We start from the raw sequence: 10,683 nt of genomic DNA on the forward strand, positions 1-10,683 counted from the left end.
GTTTAGTATAAACTTTACGTTCTTATAGCCACCTACAAACAGTCTGCCTGACCTTGGTCAATGCATGTGTTCGCATTCTCAACACGCACACACACAAAGACACAAGTTTGTTCATGGTTTGGATTATACGTGAGTTGAAAAGAAGAAATGTATGTTTAATACATGTTATATGTTTGTTCTCTAAAAAGTAATTAGTGTTTTGCTTATTACGGACAAAATAAGGCATGCAGGTACATCCATTCAAAACTACCGGTATACTGTATCTGTCCTTGTATGTGATGTATTCTACATTGAATTACCTTGGAAAGCTGCTAAGTTTCAGTGTATATCAGTAATGATTGATGGATAGCCTGACCCTTTGGCTGGTTAGTGGGATTCTACTAGCCTAGGCACATCAATAAAATAATGCTGAAAATTAAAAAGCTTGTTATAGGCTTACTGTATGTATCATCTGTGTGTATACTGTATGTATCATCTAGCCCAGCGGTCCCCAAACTTTATTGGCCGTGCACCCCCTGCGCACGGCCTGGTCACCCCCAGCGCTAAGTCTTGCGCTTTTGGCCGATTCTTTTTTTTAAATATGATTATGGCAAATAATCACAGAATGTCACTGCACTGAGAGACATGCAGCTGCTGTATACTCCCGCAGCTTCTTACAACAGTGGTTTACACCATAAAACTGCCATTACTAATTTCATCTCACGCACCCCCTAGATTAGAAGGCGTCCGCGCACCACAAGGGGTGCACGCACCACAAGGGGTGCACGCACCACAAGGGATGCACGCACCACAGTTTGGGATGATCTAGCCTATCATTATCACAGGGATGCAGGGGTTAACAGAGCTGCTCCTGCAGTCTAAAATCGCATGAATGGGTGTGGCATATATTGGGAGTTATATATGGGGTTCTATTGGGCAAGTGAAGAGAAATGGCTGCTTACCTGGCTGCTCCACTGGTCTGCACACGTGCCCCTCCAGGACAGGCCTGGCAGTGGTGATTGGCTGTATGGGAGAGTGAAACTCAGTCAAGATGCATATTACAGACATTGCTGACGTAATCAAAAATATGTGAAATGGCAAATGGCAATACTGTTTCTTTTCTCTTTTTTTGGGTCTGTGGTTCTCAGTTGTTCGGGAAATGAACAAAATTTATGTAATTGTAGCCTTCTCCAGGTTGAAACACTCTTCTGCCTCTGCAATGACAAAATAGTTACTGTTTTAAAAACCACATCTTACATAATAGCCAGGATTTCTCTTGCCTTTTGAAGGCTCCGTCCGATTTTCCAGTTGCGCTCTCAGCTCATGGGTCCCTTCCACCCCCACACTCACTCACAGCCCATTGAATGGTGGCGCTCCACCCACAATGGAGGAGTTTGGGGCTCAGAGCTCTGCCAAGCTGGGGGCTGTGTTTTGGTCTACCTAACGTATATTTCACTCATTGATTCTGGTAGATCTATGGTACAGTATATGGTTCTGATCTCATACAGTATGTGGCCTGCATGGCTTATGGTATGCTATAGAATGGCAGCGATTAGGGTTGCATGTTCCTGTGAAAGGCAACGTTGACTAATGGGTTATCCAAGACACTTTTTAGTTTAAGCCTTTATTTGATGGTGATTGTGAAAATAGGATATCCACGATTAGCCTATCCCGGACATTTGGTGGTCAGATTCTGAGCCTCTCTACCATATCTGATCTGATCAAAATTAGACATGTTTAATTAAAATTGCTGTGGTTGAAGAATTGCACACACAAAAACAACAACATGGCCCCCCAGCATGTGGCACCCTAGGCCATGGGGGTTCTCAACCTGTGGGTTGGGACCCCCAGGGGGGTCCCCCTATGATTTTGGGGGGGGGGACCTGTTTTCATAAATAAATAAAAATAAAGAAAGAATAGACAAAAAAAAATGTACTGCATCAAAAGTAATCAACAATGTTCTTGTTGTCTGTGTGTTTGTCTTTAATTTAGTTAAAAAACCAATAAATATGATTTATTAAAAAAAAAGTAATCAACAAACGCAATGCGTATAGTTTGTTGATTACTTTTAGCTTGTAGATCGGATATTTTCACAGTATTTATCAAACTAGGCCTAATGTAATACCTCAACTCTTACAATTAATTCCAGGTGCTTCTCAGGTTGGGTGGTCGCCCCCCCCCTCCCCCACCTAACTTGCTCCAGAGTTTGGTAATCTTTCACTTTACCTGCTTATCAGAGCTGGCCCGGAACAACTCAAAATGGGACGTGAGTAATCGTATGTTAAATCACAACTAAGGCTAGGAGTAGGACCAGCTTTACCATAGAGATCTCTGCCAAAAACAGTGACAACAAGACAATCTGTAGCATGATGCCATGCTTTATCTGAGATACTGGTCAGAGGCAAGCGTTCCAAAAGCCCTCTCTCTCTCTTCAACTTGCCTGGGTGCAATAATCTGCTTTACTCACCGGATGTGATTCACCTAACTAACGCTCTGAGAGAGAGAGGGCTCTGTAATCTAAATGTTTGGTTGGTAATGTTGTGTAATGTTTGGGAGCTTTGGGGAGTGTGTTTCTGAGATAAATAACCTCATTTCAATCCTTTCCTGGCTTTAAAGGCTCTAAACCTTGATTTGACTAAAGAAGTAATTCAGAAAATGTACACTTGGAGGACAAATATGTGGAAAATGTGGAACTGCAGGACATTCCAAGATGACAAATTGAGAGATACAAGAAATCACCAATCCTATTTATGTTGTGAGGAGTAGTGAAGTTTGTACCGTGTACAGTAGTTTGTGAACATTATTCGACTGCTCCAATTATTTGAGGCTTGAGTCAGTTCCCCCTGTCCTGGTAGTGCCTCTTTTCCTCTACACAACACACACACACTGGTTCTCAACATGATTGTCTGCATGGGACCCTCAGGTGTCCTTGAGGGAACTCCAGGGAGTCCCCAGCTCAATGATCCATAGTTAGGAACCAAATGGACCCGTACGGTTCTGTAACTCTGAGAATGTACAAATGGAACGGGCCCATTTGATTCCATTTGTACACACACAGTCACACTGAGGATTCTGCTATATTTTCTCCCTCTCCTCCTCCTCACTGTTGCTATATTGGATCATTTAGTGTTTCTAGTTTTGTGATGATGCTTACTGTCTCTGGCTACATTCTGCCGAGTCGACTTTGTTCCCCTTTCTTTCAAGTCCCCGACTCAGTCCTTCCTCTGCACGCTCCCCCCTTTCTTTCTTTTCCTCTGTGTCGCTCCATGAGGGGGAACTTCCACTGCAGCTCCTGTCCAGGAACAGGCTTCCACTGTGGAAACTAGAGCTACATAACTCTGCTACGGCTGCCTTTCCATGTCCAGCAGCCGAGGGGGTGTATGGTTTTAAGCCCTGGGATCAGCGCACGCACGCACGCACACACACACACACACACACACAACAACCAACAATCACTAACCATCACAAATTAACACACACAGATGCACTATAGTTCAAATGCACACAGAAACAGACATACTGTAACAGACATGCCCTTGTGACCTTATTCTAAAAGGTGTCTTTCAACTGCGTGCTTGTACAGCATCATGCTCCTCTGTGTTGACATCATGACATTCTCTTTTAGACTGTGTAAGTAATAAGTATCTCTTGCGGCATTCCATTTCTGTATATTCTGTACGGAACCCAAGGTGTTTTTAGTTGATTCAACTTAAGTGAATGTACATTAGTGAGTCAGTCATTGCATTTGATCTGAAAAGACCAATATGCAAAGTGCATGGCCTTCATTTTTCCTGGGTCCATGTGTATGCCTATCTGAGATCAGTTCCTGAAAGACAGCTGCTGTAATTGGCCACTTATCAGAGTTAATGGAGAGTCAAGACACGCAACGCCTGGGGACAAACACACATGGATTTCACACTCCTTACTGTGTGCATGCACATACATACAAGTGCGCACGTGGCCATGCACACATGCCACGTGGGCATGCACAAAACAAACACTGATTAAATGCCATCAATGCACATGCAGGTGGACGGACGGATGGACTCACAGGAGTGAAAACATAATCCCCACCCCTGGCTGGCCTGCATGGTGCAGAGCCGTAGAAGAAGAGAGTCGCGACACATTTTGATCTCGTTTTGATCTCTGCCATGGGCTACATTTCCAAACATTGTAACTATCCCATTGAGATAGAATGAGCACTTCCACAAGCATTATTACAAATTACAATGGGAGTCAACGCTATATTGTCGTCAGCATTCCGTGCACAGCCAAACAAATCACCTCAAATTTGGTACACACAAACACACAAAGCTAGGCATAGAAGGGCCCCTCAAAAATATAGATGTGATTTGAATAGAACGGTTGCGTAGAGTGATGTGCAAGCTACTTGGAAAATGTAGTAAGCTGCACTACCAGTTACTCTCTATTAAATGTAGCTCAACTACAACGAAGCTATCCCCAGATAATTGTAGCAAGCTACACTATAAGCTACATGGCAAAAGTAGCTAGCTACATGGACACTACTTAATTTTTTTTTTTTTTATCAACTTCATGATCAAGTTTCCACCGAACAAAAGGCAAAATGCTGAGTTTGATTGTTTATTAAAAAACAAACTGGAAACAAGCCCTCCGTATGGCTTTTGGTGTCAACTTTTTCACATTTACTTGTATTAATGTACAAAATATGTATTAAGTATGAGGAAAAAACTGTGGAAACGTAATAAATTAAAGACAGTGAAACAATAATCAAATAAACACCAAAGCGTGGTCAAAAACTCAAAATGACATTTTTTTGAACAACATTAAAAAAATGTTCTCTTTTTTTATATTATTATTATTGCCGCCCACAGCCTATAGTAATTTGCGCACCAGCTGAGAGACAGGGATTGGCAGTTTCTGCACAGGAAGTCCGTTTGACTTGTAAACAAGCTACGATGGATTTGCTGTCAAAGTACTAGTCGCTAAACCGTTAGCGACTATGTTTTCAATATGAAAACTGTCACTTAGACAATGTAGGTTACACACGCTGGAATTAAACATGGAACCTGCAGGCAGCATTAGGTGAGTAATTCATTGTATATGTGTTGGACGTTCATGCTAGAGATAAACGGACAGCTGCTGCTATGGATGAGACGGATCCTACTGCTGCTTAACGCCGTCGCCGACAATGAAAGTGTCAGACTCTTCTTATCTAAACCAACCAATCATGGATTTTTTCCAGGCATTTTCCCCCGACAAAACTTTATTTAACAGTCAATTTGTAACGTATAGCGTTTGTTGGACGTTACGTCGCTACTTGGGTCTAAAAATAGCTAAACTACAGAAAATACTTGGTTCAAAAGGAGCGACGCTACCATCACGCTACGTATCGTCGCTACTTGTAGCTAGCTACTGCCCAACACACACACACACACACGCACACACACACACACACACACACACACACACACACACACGTACACACACGCGTGTGTGCACACCCATGTGTCGTGTGTGCATGTGTTTGTGTACGCATGTGTTTGTGTACACGTGTGTTTGTGTACGCGTGTGTGCAGGTAGGCTGCTCTGCTCTAAAGAATCGTATTAAAATCGGACAGGAATAGAAGCAGGTTGGATGAGATAACACAGAAGCATACGCAATGGCTATTGACTCAACGATGTCCATGACCACTAGACTGCATACACGCGTGCGTGCGTGTGCATGTGTATGTGAAGCTTTCCACAGCGATATATCCCTATCCTCCATGAGCTTAGCATAGTTATTATGCTTGTGTCAAATGGATCATTCTTAACATACACTGTGTGTGTGTGTGTGTGTGTGTGTGTGTGTGTGTGTGTGTGTGCGCGCGTGTGCGTGCGTGTGTGTGATGCCTTGTGGAAGCTCTCCTGGCCAATGACGTGGAAATGCTCCACTGCACCACTCTACTTGAGGACAGTGGAAGGATAGAGGGATGGAGGAATGGATGGATGGAGGAAAGAACGGGGGAGTGATGGTTGGATTGAGCAGAGGAATTGTTGGATCGTGGCACCGCCAGAGAGAGAGAGCAGAATGAAAGGAAAAGCGATGCTTACTTCTTTGTTCACTTCTCTGTTCCCCTCCCCTCTGTGGCCTGAATCCCACCCTGTTTTCTTTTTCTCAAGTCTAATAATTTGGCTTTTGTATGAAGTATGAATCGTTCCTACTTCATTGTACGACCTTGTCACTTGCTGTAAATGACAGATGCAGTCATACGACGAAGCATGAATTCATCTGCTTTAGAGTCCATGGACTAGCTGTTACAATGGTCTTTCTATGCAGTTGCTCTGGTTTTGCAGACACGTGATGCAGGCGCAGCTATAAAAAATACAAATAAAATCTAGGTCCCATTAACCCAAAGTAGTTCTGGTGTTATGCAGTATGCACTTGATGTCATCTAGATGTGTAGTCACTAGTCAGTGATTTATTTGATCTCATACGATCTCTAGATGTCAGGCTGTACAAGATTATATAGGATGGACTAGATCAGTGGTTCCCAACCTTATCTGCATGGATCAGGGCCCACTTGAAAATCTCGAAAGTGTTCGTGGCCCAGCCATTAGTGGTCAGAAGGGTGGGCCATATGCATTATCAGAGCATGCTTGCGGTCATCTGCCAACAAGGTTTGGAGTCGCTGGACTAGATGGATTGTATCTTATCACTGGACATCATCATGGAGGGGCTGCCCTTGCTTTGCATTGTAGGAAGCCCCAGTGGAATTAGAACCTGACATGAATTTGCATGTGGGTAGGATGGTGGCAACAGTCTGGGTGTCACTGCACGTGTCCTGTTGGACTGCTCGTCTCTTTCACATGAATGTACAGTTAGTAAGTACACAATAGGCCGGTCGGGTCTAGCGGTCCGGGCACCTGGTAATCCAGTCTGGTTTGAGTCCCGATCCCGACGACCTTTGCGACCCATTTCCTGTCTAGTAGTGTCTACCTACTGTAATATCTTTCAATAAGGATAAAAAGACCCACAAATATGTGATGTAAAAAAGCGGTGCAGTCGTGCAGAGTAGACACAGACATTAAACGCCATTATCAATAAAGAGACAATATGACGTAAATGACACATTATGATGTACATTTTCCCTTCATTATCAATGCCTTTACAAAACAAACATTGAACTAAAGACAAACCTTTAACCTGTTATTAAAAAAAATATACAGTATAATAATCACACCCATGTGAAGTGAGGGGCGATCTTATCATCATACAGCATCTCATTCCGGTCAATCAGAATTTGCATCCTCACCTTCGTCTTTAATGTTTGGGTTGTTACGCAATGTTTGTGTGTACACGAACACTCCAAATTGTCCATTCATTGTCCATACATGGGATTTCCATACATTTGTGTAGGACAAAGTTTGTGCACACACAACAAATAAAATTGTTAATTTACCACTGAGAATTCGACTGTATTTTAGACTCGCACTAGGTCTGGTTCTCAATGTGGGGTCCAGGGACCGCCAGGGGTCCTTGAGAGGGTTCCAGTGAAATGTTCATAATTAGGACCAAAATGGACTCTTATGGGCCTACCTACCTTAGAGTATAGTCTAAGGCCTGTCCTCAGAGAGCCAAGTGGAGCCAAAAGTACCCTTACAGATTAATTTGGCTCCATTTGTACATTCTGAAAGTTAAATAAACACAGAGGATTTGGGTGATTTCTGATTTGGGTCCCAGAGAAGAGAATCTTTATCAAATGGGGGTGCATATCAAACTGGGGGTCCTTGAATTGAAAAGGCTTGCTGTAGGTGACTGTGTAAGTTCTTGTCTAGTCTGTTCTACTTTGTTTCCCATAGCACAGTTAGACACAGTAATTCATCTCAAGAGGCAGGGTGTGCGTGTATGTGTGCGTGCATGTGTGTTTGTGTGTCCACTTGTAGTGGAAACTCTTTGGGAATCTGTGCCATGGAATGTCTGGGCAGGATTCCCTCTTTTCCTCAGTGGAGTGAACCATCCACATGCACGTGCGTACGCACACACACACACACACACGCGCACGCACACACACACATGCACGTGCGTACGCACACACGCGCGTGCGCACACACGCACACACACACACTCAGTCGGTGAACAACAGGAACATGTAACACACCACAGGCCGGTGCAGCATGGAAACATGTTACGTTAACTACAGGTGTCCTTGACTTCCACATGTCTGGTAGAAAGCTCATGAATCCAAAACTGTTCCTTTTCAGCATCATATTTAAAACCTTTTAAAATAGTGAAAATACATTTGCCATTTTCACTACTTTTGTATGCCGTTAATTTACAAAAAGGTTTAATATTGGAGTTAGAAGGTTTCTGCTCGACAGCGACGGATATCTCCTATATTTATGGGATCTTGAAGCTGCTATGTGTCTCCCCCCCCCCTCTCCCTTCCTCACAGGAATGTAACTTTAGTTTGACCTCGTGACTCATCTCTCCCACACTGACCACACCACTCCTATGTCTATTCTATACAGACGCAGAGACATAATGGTGACTTAGACACAAACATGCGTGCGTTCGTGCGCCCCCCCCCCCCCCCCCCCACACACACACACACACACACACACACACACACACACACACACTCGCACACACAGGCACACAAACGCATGTTGCGTCACTGGCCTGTGGTGTGGCCTGGCAAGGCAGCTGTTACTGCTTAGCTGTCATGTCAGCCGTGATGTCAGAGCTTTGTTGTGTGTGATTGGCTGACGTTTGTACCGGTGTGGACGTGTGGTGGCCGTGGTGTGTGTGTGTGTGTGTGTGTGTGTGTGTGTGTGTGTGTGTGTGTGTGTGTGTGTGTGTGTGTGTGTGTGTGTGTGTGTGTGTGTGTGTGTGTGTGTGTGTGTGTGTGTGTGTGTGTGTGTGTGAGACATACTGTATATGGGAACGTGTACCTTGTTGTGTCACAGACAGATGCTCTTCTGTGATTGGTGGTCAACGTATCTGCGGCCTCATACTCATTCCTTAAAGCAGTATTACACCATGGTAGTACATTTAATTCAGTTTTGAAACAAAATTAGGCCTTGCACTTCCTCCAACATTAGATAGTCTAGAGCCCTACTCCGGAAATTGATCACACACACACACACACACACACACACACACACACACACACGTCGCGCACACACACACGCGCACACGCAAATGAGAAATTCATCCCACTATAATTTCATCCTAGTGTTCTCATGAGATTGGTGGACCATTCATTCCTATTATTACACGGCTTGGTTGAATGCTTGATTCAGATTCTGAGCGGTGTGTTATTTCTGAATAATGACCGCTGAGCTCAATAACAGACAGCTTGTCTAATCAAAGGCTCAGAGCACCACTGCTTGGTTTAGTATCCAACATGGCAGCCATGTATACAAACACACAACGTCATTTACAAACAATGTCATTTACATTGCTCTCAAGACAGTGTTTTTGAACATTTGAACTTGAAGCGAGAAATAGACAATGCAGTAACCGAAAATGGATTCTATTTGATCAAAACTTCCTGTTGTTTTACAAGGTTACACTGGACCACTTGGCTTAAATTAATGGACTACTTTCATTACTGTAAGCAATTAAATCATTTAACCCAAATCTTCCCTGATGGGGATTCCTGGCACAACATATTTTCCGATGGGGGTCAGTGGCCAATACAATACGAGTTTGGGTATGAATTATGGGTTCAACTGAATCTCTTAGGAAAGAAACGTCTTGGTTCCTTCTTGTTCAAACTGGGCTGGGGGATAACCGCCGTGATGTAAGAAAATGTGTGTGCACTTCTCACAGTCGCCATGGTGACGTCGTACTACTATCGTCATGACAACTCAAGCCATCAACAGCCATGTTGTAAGCCAAAACACTTCTCCTACGCATCAACGCCATTCACGGACGCAGACGCGCGCACACACACACACGTCACACACACACACACACACACACACACACACACACACACAAACACGCACACACACAAACACGCACACACACGCACGCACGCACACACACACACACACACACACACACACATACACAATATAAGGTGTATAACCAGTGGTGTAAAGTAACTAAGTACATTTACTCAAGTACTATCTATAATATATAATCTTGTCTTTTAATAATACTAGACCTGTACATGCCTGACGCAGTCGGCCACCGGCCTACTTGGGAGTTAGAGTGCAGAGTGTGTGTGAAAGGTGGAGTGTGTAAGTAAAGAAGATGTCAGACAATTTCTGGCCACAATAGACCACTGAATTAATAACTGACCATGATACATGTCAAATGTAAGTGTACTAATAACTGACCATAATACATTACCACCAAACTTTAATTGTTGCTGTTTTGTCAAACGGAAGTCCTCGATTTTAGACGTGTGTTGCTGTGTCGGCTATGTAACGATGGCTTGTGTGTGAAGAGTGCAACCTGGCTGTTAGTCCAGGCAATCTAGCCCATTTTAGACCCAAAAATCTGACTAATTAAAATAGATTTTCTTTCAACAGATATCATTTCTATGAGGTGTCTAGAATAACATACTAAAAGTCCTAAGAAATCCTAGATGCGGAAATATGTTTAATTCTCATCAATTCAAGATGTGTGCTAATACCTCGAGAAAACTAAACACCCTAATGGGCTTTTTTTTTCTTTTGTCCTATCACAATGAAACTTTCCACAATGAATCAACATGAAAACTAAAC

The sequence above is a fragment of the Protomyctophum bolini genome (assembly GCF_963924005.1).
Source record: "Protomyctophum bolini genome assembly, chromosome: 7".
NCBI lineage: Eukaryota > Metazoa > Chordata > Actinopteri > Myctophiformes > Myctophidae > Protomyctophum > Protomyctophum bolini.